The sequence below is a fragment of the Coregonus lavaretus genome, assembly GCF_964263955.1.
Source record: "Coregonus lavaretus genome assembly, chromosome: 20".
Classification (NCBI taxonomy): Eukaryota; Metazoa; Chordata; class Actinopteri; order Salmoniformes; family Salmonidae; genus Coregonus; species Coregonus lavaretus.
The window spans coordinates 4,892,688-4,913,007 of record NC_140007.1 but is presented as its reverse complement, the minus strand read 5'-3'; positions in this window follow the sequence as shown (position 1 = coordinate 4,913,007).

The window sequence follows — 20,320 nt, the reverse complement described above, 5'->3', positions numbered from 1 at the left end:
AATCAAAAGCACATGAAGCACATAAAGTCTTCATAATTCATAAAGGTCATGTTAATTGACTGATATTAGCTCATAGAATAACATGTATAAGATCTCCTAAGCCTGTGTTAACATCAGACCGTATTTCCCAAAACCCCATTCTTTCCCCATTAATTTCCCCCATAGGAATGGCTGAATGAACCAGAGGTAACACATTTCCGTTTTTAGGAGTACAAGCTGGCTAGCTCTATGACAGAGGCAAATGCAGCATCCTGCAATGCTTGCAGTTCTACCTCCTGTTACTGCTGGTGGATTGAGTACTGTGCTCAACAATGCATGCCAAAGTGGGTTAAATTGGCGAAATATCAAATATATTAAACAATGTTTGTGAAACACTAACATCTTGGCTTTACTAAATAGTTGTGTTACATCAACTTATATTTAATCATTATCAGTAAATCCAACACATTTGCATGGCTATTATTAATTCCCTGGACTAACTTTATTTCTGTAAATTCAAACAACTTATTCATGTTGTTGTTTTTTAACCAAAAACACAGGAACTTACATCTACTCAATAATATGAAGTTTGTTCTTGTTGCCACATTTTTTAAAGTAGATTCAACATCTCATGTTTTACAGTGTAGCAAACACAGTCATGGGTGGTACTGATAACAGATAATGAAGCTCTGAGTAATTAACCGTTTTTCGGCACAATTTGGTGAAAGCGCGGAAGCCTTAAAAATCCTCGGTTTCCCATCACTACTTTTTGCAGGTCAATGTTTGCCACTTAAAGGGAACAAATGGCTTTGTCACTGTGGTGGTACCCTAAACAGGCACATTTTTACCTTTTCCAAAGGTACGCTTTTGTATCTGTACTCTTGTCCCCTAAGGTACACTATTTGCTCTTTTAAGGTACAAACTGCAAGGGTACAATTATGTACCTATAACTAAAGGGATAAAGGATGTACCTTACAGGGTACGACAAGAGTGACAAGCGTTTGCATCCATTTTCCCTCTAAGCTGCGTGCATGTGTGGGCACTCAGCTGCCCCAGGACTGCTGCGCAGAAGAAATATCAGCCTGCGCAGAGACGGACGAGATTGAACTTCACTCAACTTTACTAGAGTTTACCCCGTTAGTTTACACTATCAACGTTTCCCTCTACTGTGGGAATAGTGATTGAATCAACATAATACCCCTTTCAATGCAACAACAGAGAAAATAAACCTATGCAAGACCAGGGGGGTAGGCACGGGTGAGCAAAACATTTTTTGTTCTTTACTTGTCAATGTTCCAAACGGGACATTATTTGTCTTTTTACCTAAACATGCAAACACCATCAGATAGAATTCATAGCAAGCAGTGCACTGGGTTAGTCAGTTTTGATTAAATATAACAGAACAGATTAACTGGAATGACATTCACTCTAACGGGATGGGTTGCCAAAATAATTAACTGAAAGCCACAACCCCAATAAGCCACAGATATGACTGCATTGAGGCATGTCACTGTGCTTCTATGGCTAAACGCACCATGCCACTGCCTATTTCATTTGTATATTCAGCAAACAAGATAGCTCATAATCCAGTGCCTTTATCACAGTCAACACATCTATATTTGAGCTTTAATTAGCTTTACAAATGCTACAAAATGTATAGAATAGCATGAGATGAGCTATAAAACAGCACATTTTCCTCTGTGTCCCATGGCAAAATGTGTAAAATTGCAGGAAGTTAGCTATTTCCCATCTAAGCCACTGTGTTTCAGGCAGAGCACATCGGATGAGGATTCTATTGCATTGACAGGCACGAGTGGTCGCGAGTAAATCAAATCAAATCAAATTGTATTGGCCACATGCGCCGAATACAACAGGTGCAGACATTACAGTGAAATGCTTACTTACAGCCCTTAACCAACAGTGCATTTATTTTTAATAAAAAAGTAAAATAAAACAACAACAAAAAAGTGTTGAGAAAAAAAATAAAGAGCAGAAGTAAAATAAAATAACAGTAGGGAGGCTATATATACAGGGGGGGTACCGGTGCAGAGTCAATGTGCGGGGGCACCGGCTAGTAGAGCTCAAAGCGAAGAACCACATGTACTCGCATGTGCACATTTGTTCATAGGCCTATTCTTAGCTAGTTAGTGAGTTATTAGCCAAGTTATAGCACATTACTGGTCAACAATGGGGGAGTGATTGCTTCCTACAAGAGCACAAAAAGTGTACATTTCTAGCCATCTTTGAAAAAGGAGTCAGTTAAAGAGCTTTTTTTATGTCTTAAAGGGGCAGTGTTGTATTTTGAAACAGGCTTGAATAAGCTAAGTAGCCAATAGGCAGAGGGTAGCATACATTGTTGCCGTACGGCCCAGTACATCACTGGGGCCAAGCTTCCTGCCATCCAGGACCTCTATACTAGGCGGTGTCAGAGGAAGGCCCTCAAAATTGTCAAAGACTCCAGCCACCCTAGTCATAGACTGTTCTCTCTGCTACCGCATGGCAAGCGGTACCGAAGTGCCAAGTCTAGGTCCAAAAGACTTCTCAGCAGCTTCTACCCCAAGCCATAAGACTCCTGAACAGCTAATCATGCCTACCCGGACTATTTGCACTGCCCCCCCACCCCCACCCCCCACCCCATCTTTTTACGCTGCTGCTACTCTGTTAATTATTTATGCATAGTCACTTTAACTCTACCCACATGTAGATATTACTTCAACTACCTCAACTAGCCGGTGCCCCCGCACATTGACTCTGCACCGGTACCCCCCTGTATATATAGCCTCCCTACTGTTATTTTATTTTACTTCTGCTCTTTTTTTCTCAACACTTTTTTGTTGTTGTTTTATTTTACTTTTTTATTAAAAAAGAAATGCACTGTTGGTTAAGGGCTGTAGGTAAGCATTTTACTGTAATGTCTGCACCTGTTGTATTCGGCGCATGTGGCCAATACAATTTGATTTGATTTGATTTGATTCTCTGTAATAATAATAATGGTATTAGAATAACAATGAATTTTATTTTGTAAAGTGTTTTTTTGCATCAAACAACACAATACAACATTTTCAGTCACCTTGTCTGAAGGACAAGTGGCTAGACATGTTAATGTCAAGCCCTGTATGTTTTAAAAGTCTCATGGAATGTACCACACATTGGCTGCTACTGTAGGCTGTATCATAGAACAGCTATTTCAATAGTTATTTCCATGTTAAAATGTTATGGGATGCATTTACTCCATTGTTTTTTATGGTAGGCCACTCTGCTAGGCATACATTATGATCCAATAGTCACTGTAGCATACTTGGCCACTGTTGAAACTAACTTAAAGCGGGTACAGCCTCAGTGTTCACAGTAAACGCGCGCCGGAAGTTGCACAGAATTTTCACATGGTTCAAGTTTACGTTCAGCAGACCTAGGATTTGCTCAGTGCCAAAATGTTTTTGAGGGAACATTGGTTTGTACCCCTTTAAGAACAAATCAAAACCTTTATTTCTGAGAGTGCAGCTAAACACCACACAACTCCTCGGTCAGTCTTTATTCATACATAATGCCCTCCTTTGTTTCTCTCTCTCCTGCACCTCTCTCTTTCTTTTTTTCTCATTCCCTCTCTCTCCTGCCATTTCTCCCTCTCTTTCTCTCCCTCCATCCCACTACTTCCCTCTCTCTACTCTCTCTGTCTGCATCAGTGGTGATAGAGGATTGTCATCCATCCGTCCATCCATCCATCCATCCATCACTCCACCTCCAAAGTCATCTCCTCCATTAACACACACCAGTGTAATTACAGTGCCCTCCATAATTATTGGGACAGTGAAGCATATATACATATTTTTTGGGCTCTATACCACAAAGGTTTGGATTTGAAATCAAACAAAGACTATAAAGATAAAGGTTTAATTTGAGGGTATTTCCATCCATATCGGGTGAACCGTTTAGAAATGACAGCACTTTTTGTACGTAGTCCCCCCATTTTAGGGGATCAAAAGTATTGGGACAAATTCAATTCTATGTGTATTAAAGTAGTAAAAAGTTAAGTATTTGGTCCCATATTCATAGCACGCAATGACTACATCAAGCTTGTGACTCTACACATTTGTTGGATGCATTTGCTGTTTGTTTTGGTTATGTTTCAGATTATTTTGTGCCTAATAACTGTAAGTCGGTCTGGATAAGAGCGTCTGCTAAATGACTAAAAAATGTAAAAAAAATGTAAATAATAGAAATGAATGGGAAATAATGTATTGTGTCATTTCGGAGTCACCTTTATTGTAAATAAGAACATAATATGTTTCTAAACACTTCTCCATTACCAGGGTGTTTACAAACATTACAGGAACAAGATCATCCACATGTATTGATCACATTTTTACTAATACTGCAGAACTTTGTTCGAAAGCTGTATGCGTACTCATTGAATGCAGTGATCACAATATAGTGGCTATATCCAGGAAAGCTAAAGTTCCAAGAGCTGGGCCTAAAATAGTGAATAAGAGATCATACAAAATATTTTGCTGTGACTCTTATGTGGATAATGTTAAAAATATGTGTTGGTCTGATGTGATTAATAAGGAGCATCCAGACGCTGCACTTGATGAATTTCTAAAATTGCTTATTCCAATTATTGATAAACATGCTCCTGTTAAGAAACTGACTGTTAGAACTGTTAAGGCTCCATGGATTGATGAGGAATTGAAAAACTGTATGGTTGAAAGAGATGGGAGAAAAGGCGTGGCTAATAAGTCTGGCTGCACATCTGACTGGCTGATTTACTGCAAATTGAGAAATTATGTGACTAAACTCAACAAAAAGAAGAAGAAACTGTATTATGAACCCAAGATAAATGATTTAAAGAACTATGAAAAAATAAGTGGGCAAACTTAGGAAGGAAATGCCAACAACGAACAGTGAGCCATTGTACTTATGCATAAAAAAACGAATAATAAAAGAAAAGCATTGTAAATTTGAATTTTGTCAAGTTAGTGTGGGAGAGGTGGAAAAAGTATTGTTATCGATCAACAATGACAACCTGGCATTGACAACTTAGATGGAAAGCTACTGAGGATGGTAGCCACTCCTATCTGTCATATCTTTCATCTGAGCCTAGAGGGAACGTCTTTGTCCCCAGGCCTGGAGGGAAGCCAAAGTCATTCCGCTAGCCGAGAGTGCTAAAAGCAGCCTTTACTGGTTCTAACAACAGACCTACAGTGCCTTGCAAAAGTATTCATCCCCCTTGGCGTTTTTCCTATTTTGTCGCATTTCAACCTGTCATTTAAATGTATTTTTATTTGGATTTCATGTAATGGAAATATACAAAATAGTCAAAATTGGTGAAGTGAAATGAAAAAAATAACGGAAAAGTGGTGCGTGCATATGTATTCACCCCCTTTTCTATGAAGCCCCTAAATAAGATCTGGTGCAACCAATTACCTTCAGAAGTCACATAATTAGTTAAATAAAGTCCACCTGTGTGCATTCTAAGTGTCATATGATCTCAGTATATATACACCTGTTCTGAAAGGCCCCAGAGTCTGCAACACCACTAAGCAAGGGGCACCACCAAGCAAGCGGCACCATGAAGACCAAGGAGCTCTCCACACAGGTCAAGGACAAAGTTGTGGAGATGTACAGATCAGGGTTGGGTTATAAAAAAATATCAAACTTTGAACATCCCACGGAGCACCATTAAATCCATTATTAAAAAATGGAAAGAATATGGCACCACAACAAACCTGCCGCCCACCAAAACTCACGGATCAGGCAAGGAGGGCATTAATCAGAGAGGCAAAAAAGAGACCAAAGATAACCCTGAAGGAGCTGCAAAGCTCCACTGCTGAGATTGGAGTATCTGTCCATAGGACCACTTTAAGCCGTACACTCCACAGAACTAGGCTTTACGGTAGAGTGGCCAGAAAAAAGCCATTGCTTAAAGAAAAAAATAAGCAAACACGTTTGGTGTTCGCCAAAAGGCATGTGGGAGACTCCTCAAACATATGGAAGAAGATACTCTGGTCAGATGAGACTAAAATTGAGCTTTTTGGCCATCAAGGAAAACGCTATGTCTGGCGCAAACCCAACACCTCTCTTAACCAAGTATTGGTGCTAAACCGTGTGTTATTGGATGCTAGCATGCTAGTTAGCTATGGCGTCATAGTTAGCTAGCTGAATAAAGTAAGTTAGAGTCTATTCCTAGAAACATTGAACCGCTGTAGTTTACAACAATTCTAATTTCTAAAGTGGAAGTTGGGAGAGTTTTATTCGGGTGTTTCAGTGAAACAATTATAGTTTCTGAGGTGGAAGTTGGGAGAGTTATATTTGGGAGTTGTGGTGAGGGAGGCCCCGCTCTCTCCTTTCCCAGATGTTTAGTTCATTTCATTCCGATCTCCTCTGCATTATTGTAGCCATTTGCTACAGCCTGTCAACTATGCCTCTGCCTATCCCTGCTCACTCCTCTCCGCACAGGCTACACAAACGCCTCACACCGCGTGGCTGCTGCCTCTCTAACCTGGTGGTCCCTGCACGCACCACACACCTGGAGTTCCAGGTCTCAGGCAGCCTCTGGAACTGCCGTTCTGCTGCCAACAAGGCTGACTTCATCCCAGCCTATGCTACCCTCCAGTCCCTCGACTTCCTGGCGCTGACGGAAACATGGATTACCACTGAAAACACTGCTACTCCTACTGCTCTCTCCTCGTCTGACCATGTGTTCTCGCATACCCCGAGAACATCTGGTCAGAGGGGTGGTGGCATAGGAATCCTCATCTCTCCCAAGTGGACATTCTCAATTTTTCCCCTAACCCATCTGTCTATCTCCTCATTTGAATTCCATGCTGTCACAGTCACTAGCCCATTTAAGCTTAATATCCTTGTCATCTATCGCCCTCCAGGTTCCCTTGGAGAGTTCATCAATGAGCTTGACGCCTTGATAAGTTCCTTTCCTGAGGATGGCTCACCCCTCACAGTTTTGGGGGATTTCAACCTCCCTACGTCTACATTTGACTCATTTCTCTCTGCCTCCTTCTTTCCACTCCTCTCCTCTTTTGACCTCACCCTCTCACCGTCCCCCCCTACTCACAAGGCAGGCAATACGCTTGACCTCATCTTTACTAGATGCTGTTCTTCTACTAATCTCACTGCAACTCCTCTCCATGTCTCCGACCACTACTTTGTATCCTTTTCTCTCTCGCTCTCCTCCAACACCACTCACTCTGCCCCTACACAGATGGTAATGCGCCGCCGCAACCTTCGCTCTCTCTCTCCCACTACTCTCTCCTCTTCCATCCTATCATCTCTTCCCTCTGCTCAATCCTTCTCCCTCCAATCTCCTGATTCTGCCTCCTCAACCCTCCTCTCCTCCCTTTCTGCATCCTTTGACTCTCTGTGTCCCCTATCCTCCCGGCCGGCTCGGTCCTCCCCTCCAGCTCCGTGGCTTGATGACTCATTGCGAGCTCACAGAACAGAGCTCCGGGCAGCTGAGCGGAAATGGAAGAACTCCCTGCGGACCTGGCATCTTTTCACTCCCTCCTCTCTACATTTTCTTCATCTGTTTCTGCTGCTAAGGCCACTTTCTACCACTCTAAATTCCAAGCATCTGCCTCTAACCCTAGGAAGCTCTTTGCCACATTCTCCTCCCTGCTGAATCCTCCTCCCCCCCCCCCCTCCTCCCTCTCTGTGGATGACTTCGTCAACCACTTTGAAAAGAAGGTTGACGACATCCGATCCTCGTTTGTTAAGTCTAATGACACTGCTGGTCCTGCTCACACTGCCCTACCCTATGCTTTGACTTCTTTCTCCCCTCTCTCTCCAGATAAAATCTTGCAACTTGTGACTGCAGGCCGCCCAACAACCTGCCCGCTTGACCCCATCCCCTCCTCTCTTCTCCAGACCATCTCCGGTGACCTTCTCCCCTACCTCACCTCGCTGATCAACTCATCCTTGACCGCTGGCTATGTCACTTCCGTCTTCAAGAGAGCGAGAGTTGCACCCCTTCTCAAAAAACCAACACTCGATCCCTCTGATGTCAACAACTACAGACCAGTATCCCTTCTTTCTTTTCTTTCCAAAACTATTGAGCGTGCCGTCTTTAGCCAACTCTCTTGCTATCTCTCTCAGAATGACCTTCTTGATCCAAACCAGTCAGGTTTCAGGACTGGTCATTCAACTGAGACTGCTCTTCTCTGTGTCACGGAGGCTCTCCGCACTGCTAAAGCTAACTCTCTCTCCTCTGCTCTTGTCCTTCTAGACCTGTCTGCTGCCTTTGATGCTGTGAACCATCAGATCCTCCTCTCCACCCTCTCCGAGCTGGGCATCTCCGGCGCGGCTCACTCTTGGATTGCGTCCTACCTGACCGGTCGCTCCTACCAAGTGGCGTGGCGAGAAGCTGTCTCCGCACCACGTGCTCTCACCACTGGTGTCCCCCAGGGCTCAGTTCTAGGCCCTCTCCTATTCTCGCTATACACCAAGTCACTTGGCTCTGTCATATCCTCACATGGCCTCTCCTATCATTGCTACGCTGACGATACACAACTAATCTTCTCCTTTCCCCCTTCTGATAACCAGGTGGCGAATCGCATCTCTGCATGTCTGGCAGACATATCAGTATGGATGACGGATCACCACCTCAAGCTGAACCTTGGCAAGACGGAGCTGCTCTTCCTCCCGGGGAAGGACTGCCCGTTCCATGATCTCGCCATCACGGTTGACAACTCCGTTGTGTCCTCCTCCCAGAGTGCGAAGAGCCTTGGCGTGACCCTGGACAACACCCTGTCGTTCTCCGCTAACATCAAGGCGGTGACCCGATCCTGCAGGTTCATGCTCTACAACATTCGGAGAGTACGACCCTGCCTTACACAGGAAGCGGCACAGGTCCTAATCCAGGCACTTGTCATCTCCCGTCTGGATTACTGCAACTCGCTGTTGGCTGGGCTCCCTGCCTGTGCCATTAAACCCCTACAACTCATCCAGAATGCCGCAGCCCGTCTGGTGTTCAACCTTCCCAAGTTCTCTCACGTCACCCCGCTCCTCCGCACACTCCACTGGCTTCCAGTTGAAGCTCGCATCTGTTACAAGACCATGGTGCTTGCCTATGGAGCTGTGAGGGGAACGGCACCTCCGTACCTTTAGGCTCTGATCAGTCCCTACACCCAAACGAGGGCATTGCGTTCATCCACCTCTGGCCTGCTGGCTCCCCTTCCTCTGCGGAAGCATAGTTCCCGCTCAGCCCAGTCAAAACTGTTCGCTGCTCTGGCACCCCAATGGTGGAACAAGCTCCCTCACGACGCCAGGACAGCGGAGTCACTCACCACCTTCCGGAGACATTTGAAACCCCACCTCTTTAAGGAATACCTGGGATAGGATAAAGTAATCCTTCTACCACCCCCCCCCCTCCCCCTACAAAAAATAAAATAAAAATAAAATATATATATATATTGTAAAGTGGTTATCCCACTGGCTATAGGGTGCACCAATTTGTAAGTCGCTCTGGATAAGAGCGTCTGCTAAATGACGTAAATGTAAATGTAAAATAACCCGAATAACACCATCCCCACAGTGAAGCATGGTGGTGGCAGCATCATGCTGTGGGGATGTTTTTCATCGGCAGGGACTGGGTAACTGGTCAGAATTGAAGGAATGATGGATGACGCTAAATACAGGGAAATTCTTGAGGGAAACCTGTTTCATTTACATTTACATTTTAGTCATTTAGCAGACGCTCTTATCCAGAGCGATTTACAGTTAGTGAGTGCATATATTTTTCATACTGATGATACAACCCCCCAAAAAATCAATTTTAATTCCAGGTTGTAAGGCAACAAAATACAAAAAATGCCAAGGGGGGTGAAAAGTTTCGCAAGCCACTCTATCAGCTTGCTGGCAGCTCTTAGCAAACTGTTTGGGAAAATTATGTTTGACCAAACACAATGCTATTTCTCTGTAAACAAATTAACAACAGACTTTCAGCATGCTTATATAGAAGGGCACTCAACATGTACTGCACTGACACAAATTACTGATGATTGGTTGAAATAAATTGATAATAAGAAGACTGTGGGAACTGTGCTGTTAGATTTCAGTGAAGCCTTTGTTATTATTGACCATAACCTGTTGTTGAGAAAACGTATGTGTTATGGCTTTTCAACCTCTGCCATATTATGGATTCAGAGCTATCTATCTAATAGAACTCAGAGGGTTTTCTTTAATGGTAACTTCTCTAATGCCAAACATGTAAAGTGTGATGTACCGCAGGGCAGCTCCCTAGGCCCTCTACTCTTTTCTATTTTTACCAATGACCTGCTACTGGCATGAAACAAAACATGCGTGTCCATTTATGCTGATGATTCAACCATATACGCATCAGCAACCACAGGTAATGAAGTCACTGAAACCTTTAACAAAGAGTTGCAGTCTGTTTTGGAATGGGTGGCAAGTAATAAACTGGCCCTCAACATCTCTAAAACTAAGAGCATTGTATTTGGTACAAATATTTCTAGACCTCAGCTGAACAGCTATTTTCAGGTCTCTCCAGAGATGTTCAATCGAGTTCAAGTCCGGGCTCTGGCTGGGCCACTCAAGGACATTCAGAGACTTGTACCGAAGCCACTCCTGCTTTGTCTTGGCTGTGTGCTTAGGGTCGTTGTGCTGTTGGAAGGTGAACCTTCACCCCAGTCTGAGGTCCTGTGTGCTCTGGAGCAGGTTTTCATCAAGGAACTCTCTGTACTTTGCCCCGTTCATCTTTCCCTCGATCCTGATTAGTCTCCCAGTCCCTGTCGCTGAAAAACATCCCCACAGCATGATGCTGCCACCACCATGCTTCACCAAAGGGATGGTGCCAGGTTTCCTCCAGACGTGAGGCTTGGAATTCAGGCCAAAGAGTTCAAATCTTGGTTTTATCAGACCAGAGAGTCCTTTAGGTGCCTTTTGGCAAACTGACTGATGATTGGTTGAAATAAATTGATAATAAGTAGATTGTGGGAACTGTGCTGTTAGATTTCAGTGCAGCCTTTGATATTATTGACCATAACCTGTTGTTGAGAAAACACACTCCACAAAACAAGTCCTGCAGGCTCTAGTTTTATCTTATCTTGATTATTGTCCAGTCATATGGTCAAGTGCTGCAAAGAAAGACTTAGTTAAGCTGCAGCTGACCCAGAACAGAGCCACACGTCTTGCTCTTCATTGTAATCAGTGGGCTAATATTAATACTATGCATGCCAGTCTCTGACTGACTGTGTCACTTCTTGTTTTCATAAGAAACATTAATGTGTTGGAAATTCCAAATTATTTGCATAGTTAACTTACACACAGCACTGACACACACACTTACCCCACAAGACATGCCACCTTTTCACAGTCCCCAGGTCCAGAACAAATTCAAGGAATTGTACAGAACCATTGGTGCATGGAACTCCCTTCCATCTTATATAGTGCAAGTGAACAGCAAACCTGGTTTCAAAAATAAAATAAAGCAACACCTCACAGCACAACGCGTCTCCCCCATGTGACCTACTTGTTGTATGTACAGTGAGGGAAAAAGGTATTTGATCCCCTGCTGATTTTGTACGTTTGCCCACTGACAAAGAAATGATCAGTCTATAATTTTTATGGTAGGTTTATTTGAACAGTGAGAGAGAATAACAACAAAAAAATCCAGAAAAACTAATGTCAAAAATGTTATAAATTGATTTGCATTTGAATGAGGGAAATAAGTATTTGACCCCCTCTCAATCAGAAAGATTTCTGGCTCTCAGGTGTCTTTTATACAGGTAACGAGCTGAGATTAGGAGCACACTCTTAAAGGGAGTGCTCCTAATCTCAGCTTGTTACCTGTATAAAAGACACCTGTCCACAGAAGCAATCAATCAATCAGATTCCAAACTCTCCACTCTCCACCATGGCCAAGACCAAAGAGCTCTCCAGGGATGTCAGGGACAAGATTGTAGACCTACACAAGGCTGGAATGGGCTATAAGACCATCGCCAAGCAGCTTGGTGAGAAGGTGACAACAGTTGGTGCGATTATTCGCAAATGGAAGATCTCCCTCGGCCTGGGGCTCCATGCAAGATCTCACCTCGTGGAGTTGCAATGATCATGAGAATGGTGAGGAATCAGCCCAGAACTACACAGGAGGATCTTGTCAATGATCTCAAGGCAGCTGGGACCATAGTCACCAAGAAAACAATTGGTAACACACTACGCCATGAAGGACTGAAATCCTGCAGCGCCCGCAAGGTCCCCCTGCTCAAGAAAGCACATATACAGGGCCGTCTGAAGTTTGCCAATGAACATCTGAATGATTCCGAGGAGAACTGGGTGAAAGTGTTGTGGTCAGATGAGACCAAAATCGAGCTCTTTGGCATCAATTCAACTCGCTGTGTTTGGAGGAGGAGGAATGCTGCCTATGACCCCAAGAACACCATCCCCACCGTCAAACATGGAGGTGGAAACATTATGCTTTTGGGGGTGTTTTTCTGCTAAGGGGACAGGACAACTTCACTGCATCAAAGGGACGATGGACGGGGCCATGTACCGTCAAATCTTGGGTGAGAACCTCCTTCCCTCAGCCATGGCATTGAAAATGGGTCGTGATGGGTATTCCAGCATGACAATGACCCAAAACACACGGCCAAGGCAACAAAGGAGTGGCTCAAGAAGAAGCACATTAAGGTCCTGGAGTGGCTTAGCCAGTCTCCAGACCTTAATCCCATAGAAAATCTGTGGAGGGAGCTGAAGGTTTGAGTTGCCAAACGTCAGCCTCGAACCCTTAATGACTTGGAGAAGATCTGCAAAGAGGAGTGGGACAAAATCCCTCCTGAGATGTGTGCAAACCTGGTGGCCAACTACAAGAAACGTCTGACCTCTGTGATTGCCAACAAGGGTTTTGCCACCAAGTACTAAGTCATGTTTTGCAGAGGGGTCAAATAAAAATGCAAATCAATTGATAACATTTTTGACATGCGTTTTTCTGGATTTTTTTATTGTTATTCGGTCTCTCACTGTTCAAATAAACCTACCATTCAAATTATACACTGATCATTTCTTTGTCAGTGGGCAAACGTACAAAATCAGCAGGGGATCAAATACTTTTTTTCCTCACTGTATGTACTGACATGTATGTGTAACTGATAGATGCACACCAGTAAGACTAGCTGTCGCCATTGACGTCGGCTAATGGGGATCCTAATAAATCAGATGAAGAAAAAACAGCAAACGCATCCAACAAATCTGTAGAGTCACAAGCTTGATGTAGTTAACTTTTTACTACTTTAATACAATATACATAAGTTCATTTGTCCCAATACTTTTGGTCCCCAAAAATGGGGGGACTATGTAAAAAAAGGGCTGTCATTTCTAAATGGTTCACCCTATATGGATGAAAATACTGTTAAATTAAAGCTGACAGTCTGTACTTTAACCACATAGTCATTGTGTGATTTAAACTTTTGGAGCATGGAGCCAAAAGAAGACAAAATGCTTCAATTATGGAGGGCACTGTATGACGCAAACAAACACCCCTGTGATGTAATTGGCTAGCCCTTGACTGGGAGACTAATGGGTGGCGCTTTCATACACACACACACAAACACACACACACATAAGGGTGTATTGATATTTAATCTACAGTACATTCGATTGTATGTCTTTCCATTTGCTAATAATTTGCTAATAATCAATCAATCAATTAATCAATCAATCATGGCCTTGTGCTGGTTAGAACATTAATTATATATGAAATAGATTTAAATAGCTCCTCTATTAGCTATGACATAGGCTAGCTATCAAAAACTGTGTTAGGATCCTTTGTCACCATTCATAACAACAGTTGCACAATTCCTTGAAAACAAACCAGAAGTGATTGTTTTTCTGTTATTTCCTACCAGAGACAAACAATGAATCACAACAATAACGGTTACAGATTAGACAGGAATGGATTGCCTCTGTATTATTATCCTCTTATTTGCATTCTATGAAAAATCATAACAAGGTAGTGGAGCTGAGGCTTATCCAGAGCATTAGCTGGAGTGGCATTAACTTGTGTTAGCTGTTAGCTTAGCTAGTGTACTGTACTGTAATCCACTATAGCCTATACTCTAGTACTGCAGGACAACCACTTCTGATATCCCTTCCTTAAAAAGGGGGTCTCTCTCTCTCTCTCTCTCTCTCTCTCTCTCTCTCTTCTAATATCTTTCTCTCTCTCTCCCTGCTTCTGCTGTGGTCATACAGTAAGACAGATTCTCCATTGCGGGTGTCCTCGAGAAACCTCAATCTTCTATATTAAAATATTTCAAAGGAATTATCCCCCGCACAAAACTCGCTAAATCCCCTCTTACTCCTACTAATCCTTCAAAGTCGCTTTGATATCACCTGATACTCAGTTGGACAGTGTCAATGCTATCAACAAGTCAAACCCAAATAATGTAAGTAGGCCCCCACTGTGATGATTAAAATGAGATCCCTCCTTCCCTCTCTCCTCCTCTGTGTATCTAAAACGAGCCTCTCCCTCCCTGTCCCTCTCCCTCCTCCCATCTTCTCTCGTTCTACAATCAAACATTAGCCATTCAGTCCACTTCTTTGGATTAAGAACTACTTGCTTCATCCCTAATATAATACTACTTATACACCAAAACTATTTAGACTTGCATGTACTGAGACAGAAAAGGGGACAATAGCAAAGGTGAGATAGAAATACAACAACACCAACTGTTGATGTTGGTCTAGAGGCGACATGGGATCATGGCAAACACTTCACAGAATGGGAATAGATGATTCAGCAATGATTTTGTTGTGATCTCAACTAAAGGTGTTTGGTTTTTGCAGCAATATGTAGCTATCTTTACCAATATCATCAATAAGAGATCAAACCTTGTTACAAACAAACCAAATTACCCTGTCCTATATTTTCTTGGATTGATTGATTTGTTTATTGGCTGTTTAAAAGATTGATTGGTTGATTGATTGATTGACTGATTGTGACCTGCTACTAGTTTAACAGTGACAGTGAGCTTCATGTCACCAACAAGCCATCACAGTGTTGGCCCCTGTAATTGGTCCTGCAAAGAAAAACCCAGAGATTTACAGACAATGCCCCTCAAGTCCACCATTTTCTTGCATGGCTCCAGATACAGAACAGTGGAGTCCAGGCCTAAGCAGATTATCACAATGGGATGTTGAGCCCATAAGAACCTTTAGTAACTGTAGCTCTGTGGTAGAGAACAGTGGGTCTGAGTGGTGGAAGTTACTAGCGGATTGTGCCCAACCACTACCATACAACTCCAATCCACTCTTCTCTCAAGCCTGATTTTCCTGTAAAATCATGACCTTCAAAGCTCTCAAGTGACCCTGTGTTTGTGCGCTTCAAGGAAAAACGATTTGATAACAAATCAGAATCCAATTGCAATGGATGGCTGCAAGGAGAGTCATCATATCAATCAAAACACAATATACAGTAGTCACAACCTAAACTTAAAAGATTTCCTTTTACGAAGCCCTCACATGAAAAGCCTTCTTGTGTCCTCCTCATACACAACACAATAAATGTGTGTTTGAGTGTCTCTGTGTGTCTCTGTGTGTGTGTGTGTGTGTGTGTGTGTGTGTGTGTGTGTGTGTGTGTGTGTGTGTGTGTGTGTGTGTGTGTGTGTGTGTGCGTGTGTGTGCGTGTCTGTGCGTGCATATGTCTGTGTGTGCGTGTGCACGCGTTTGTGCATTTGTCTATGCGTGTGTGTCTGTGTGTGTGTGTGTGTGTGTGTGTGTGTGTGTGTGAGTCTGGGAGAGCAACTGGAGCATTGAAATGACATGAAGAGTTATTTGGGTCGTAATGAAGCCGCTTAATGAAATCAGTGCCCTTGAAAGTTCTTCATCAATTTTAACCCCCCACCACCCCCTCCCCTCTCTCTGCTCCATTCCAGCCTGTCAGCTAATCCATGTGCACGCCGCAATATTAATTAAACACAGCGGTTCCTGAAGTACTTAAGTGAAGCGCTATTATTGATAATGAGCAGGTTTACAGGAGTCATATCCTCCAAAATGACTTTTTAAACCAGCCTTATTAAGCAGAAAATGAGACCCAAATCAGCCTACAAGCTCCTCATTAAAAGCCACTGATCCTTGGACGTGCGCATGTTCCACTGCTTTTAATTAGGCGAGCGCGAGACGGGGAAACGCCCTTAATCTTGCCTTTCATTTGGATGAGTATCGCACCCCCCCACCCGCACCCCCCTGTCCGACTCACTACCAAGACCCAGCCACTGGACTCTGTCTGAAAAATCTTCATCCTCTAACATCGTGTTTTATAACACACATAGGTACAAATGAAGAGGAAAGGAAATGAGAAAGGAAAAGACCAAACAGAGACTGAATTAGAAGAAGCTACAGTTAGACAGTGGTTTACAATAAGATGCAGGATTGGCTGTGTGTGGGGCTTGGTATCACTAACAGAGGTTAATATGTCCTATGTAGGCTTACTGAGTCCTACCCCTCACACACACACACACACACACACACCACTAACACCCCCAACACACAGCTAACACTACTCCCCCCCCGACCCCCTCCCCCCTTTCCCCCACACATCCAGTCCCGAACACACAGTGAGGATGTGAGTGAAATGCATCTTTATTTCCAGTGCGTGGGTTTATGAGGTGCTGTGGAGAATTGGGCCGGCCCTGCCTGCCTGTCACTGTGTCTCCGCATGGAGGATTATGGATGGCCAATTAGATCGCTTTTGGCATTAATTAATGAGGAAAACGAGCTCCCCCACTCCCCCTAAAACCACGTCTCTCCTCAGCTGGTACCGAGCAGGGTGATGGGTGAGGTGCTCGTGTGTGTGTGTGTGTTCAGCTGGTACGGAGCAGGGAGCTAGACGTGGACGTTGGAGGAGTAGGTGTGTGTGTCTGTGCCCCCATTTTCCTTCCATTTCCCCCCAAAGTTCCCCACCAGTCAGTGGTGTGTCTGAGGACCATTACAGAGATTAGGCTGTGCCAAGGTAACGGATGCCCCCGTTTGTCAACTCACATCCTCTGTCAAGACCACAGTGGGAGGGAGGGAGGGACGGAGAGAATGGCATCTATGAAAGAGGGAGGGAGGGATAGAAGGAAAGAGAAGGAGAGAGACAGAGATAAAGAGTAGGAGAGACTGGGAAATAAAACGGAAGGACGGTATTGAGGCAGCGAAAGGGGTCAGGGGGAGTGTCAGAGAGAAAGAGCTAATTTGATTCGAAGGTGATTAAGAATATCAATGTGTTCCCGCCGTTAGATATAGTAACATTGGTATAGGCAACTATCTTGAGATCAGCCCCAAGAGACAATGTACTGTATAATTCAAATAATACTATAGACAGAGACATATTAGCTCCTCCATGTTGATGTTGTCCTGTAGTCTCCCCACCCTGCTCCTCTCATCTCCCATCTCTCCAGGCCCACCCCATACCTCAGCCCCAGCCCATCTACACAGTCTGGGTTTACAATGCGTGGTGTCAGGTGCCTTGTGGCGATAGACAAAACACTTTGCTTGACTGCCATGTTCTGAAGGTTTGCGGCCAAATGAGCACATACTTAACCCCCCTCCACCCAAAACGACATCCCCCCCTTCCCCTCCCTTACCCGTCTGATGAGGGTAACGAAAGAAGGCCCGTACCCATCCCACCGCACTTGCAGCAACGTCGCCCCAAATCACATGGCTCCTCGGAACCAACTGACTCACCCGCTCATCGCTTCCGACAAGGCGGGACTGGGAGGGACGAGAACCATGATGTCATAGAGAAAGGGAACACTGGGAGGTCCTTCCAGTGCCACCACGGGCACAATAATACAGAGGCATCAGCGCTTCCCTCTCTTTCTCTTCCTCTGTCTCCCTCTTTCTTTCTCTTCCTCTATGCTGCCCTTCTTCACCACATACAGACAACCACATACAGACACATCCATAAACATACACCCCCCCCCAACACACACACGTCCGGCCCACATACACACATCCGGCCCTATTGTTTATGCAACCTTTTCACCCCTTCCCCCACTTGATCCTGCCCAAACACCCCTGTTTCCAGTGTCAGTTGGCATCTAACAGAACATTTTTGCCTCCCTGAGCAGAGTTGAACAAGAACCTGCATAGCATTTTTATCTAACGCACAGCCCACCCCCACATCCCCAACCCCAACCCCTCAACAACCCTCGGCAGTATTGTTTGTTTGTGTTCCACATAGGCCTCCAGTATATGTGTGTGTGTGTGTGTGTGTGTGTGTGTGTGTGTGTGTGTGTGTGTGTGTGTGTGTGTGTGTGTGTGTGTGTGTGTGTGTGTGTGTGTGTGTGTGTGTGTGTGTGTGTGTGTGTCTGCGTGTGTGTGTGTGTGTGTGTGAGAGTGTGTGCACGCATGTATTTGTTTGTCCTCTATGTATACGAGTGTGATAAAGAGTGTCACAATGTGCATCAGACATGTAGGCTAGGCTCTGTAAGAGCTTAATTAGAGAAAGCAGCGCTGTCAGAAGCATTAGAGAGAGGTTGGCACTTAAGGGCATATGTTTTTACTACTATACCATCGGGTTGTGGAAAAGCACAAAAACATACCTCAAAGCTCCCGGCCCTGCTAATGAAATCACTCCCTTCTGATCCCACTGAGAACAAACACAAATGTTTACAGACACAAGAGATGCAGCTTTAGTACTTTGCACTAGATTGGACACAGTTGTGCAGGCAGGCAGGATTGTCCTGGGATGTGTGTTGGTCTACATAACGTCACTGTGGGCATATGTGTGCGTGTGTGTGTGTGTGTGTGTGTGTGTTGTGTGTGTGTGACCATGAGAGTCAGTATATGAGTAGGCTATGTACAGTGAGGGAAAAAAGTATTTGATCCCCTGCTGATTTTGTACGTTTGCCCACTGACAAAGAAATGATCAGCCTATAATTTTAATGGTAGGTTTATTTGAACAGTGAGAGACAGAATAACAACAAAAAAATCCAGAAAAACGCATGTCAAAAATGTTATAAATTGATTTGCATTTTAATGAGGGAAGTAAGTATTTGACCCCCTCTCAATCAGAAAGATTTCTGGCTCCCAGGTGTCTTTTATACAGGTAACAAGCTGAGATTAGGAGCACACTCTTAGGCCACTCCAGGACCTTAATGTGCTTCTTCTTGAGCCACTCCTTTGTTGCCTTGGCCTTGTGTTTTGGGTCATTGTCATGCTGGAATACCCATCCACGACCCATTTTCAATGCCCTGGCTGAGGGAAGGAGGTTCTCACCCAAGATTTGACGGTACATGGCCACGTCCATCGTCCCTTTGATGCAGTGAAGTTGTCCTGTCCCCTTAGCAGAAAAACGCCCCCAAAGCATAATGTTTCCACCTCCATGTTTGACGGTGGAGATGGTGTTCTTGGGGTCATAGGCAGCATTCCTCCTCCTCCAAACACGGCGAGTTGAGTTGATGCCAAAGAGCTCAATTTTGGTCTCATCTGACCACGACACTTTCACCCAGTTCTCCTCTGAATCATTCAAATGTTCATTGGCAAACTTCAGACGGGCATGTACAGTGGGGAGAACAAGTATTTGATACACTGTCGATTTTGCAGGTTTTCCTACTTACAAAGCATGTAGAGGTCTGTAATTTTTATCATAGGTACACTTCAACTGTGAGAGACGGAATCTAAAACAAAAATCCAGAAAATCACATTGTATGATTAATAAGTAATTCATTTGCATTTTATTGCATGACATAAGTATTTGATCACCTACCAACCAGTAAGAATTCCGGCTCTCACAGACCTGTTAGTTTTTATTTAAGAAGCCCTCCTGTTCTCCACTCATTACCTGTATTAACTGCACCTGTTTGAACTCGTTACCTGTATAAAAGACACATTTACATTTTAGTCATTTAGCAGATGCTCTTATCCAGAGCGACTTACAGTTAGTGCATACATTATTATATATTTTTTTTCATACTGGCCCCCCGCAGGAATCGAACCCACAACCCTGGTGTTGCAAACACCATGCTCTACCAACTGAGCTACATCCCTGCCGGCCATTCCCTCCCCTACCCTGGACGACGCTGAGCCAATTGTGCGCCACCCCATGGGTCTCCTGGTCGCAGCCAGCTACGACAGAGCCTGGATTCGAACCAGGATCTCTAGTGGCACAGCTAGCACTGCAATGCAGTGCCTTAGACCACTGCGCCACTCGGGAGACGTGTCCACACACTCAATCAAACAGACTCCAACCTCTCCACAATGGCCAAGACCAGAGAGCTGTGTAAAATTGTAGACCTGCACAAGGCTGGGATGGGCTACAGGACAATAGGCAAGCAGCTTGGTGAGAAGGCAACAACTGTTGGCGCAATTATTAGAAAATGGAAGAAGTTCAAGA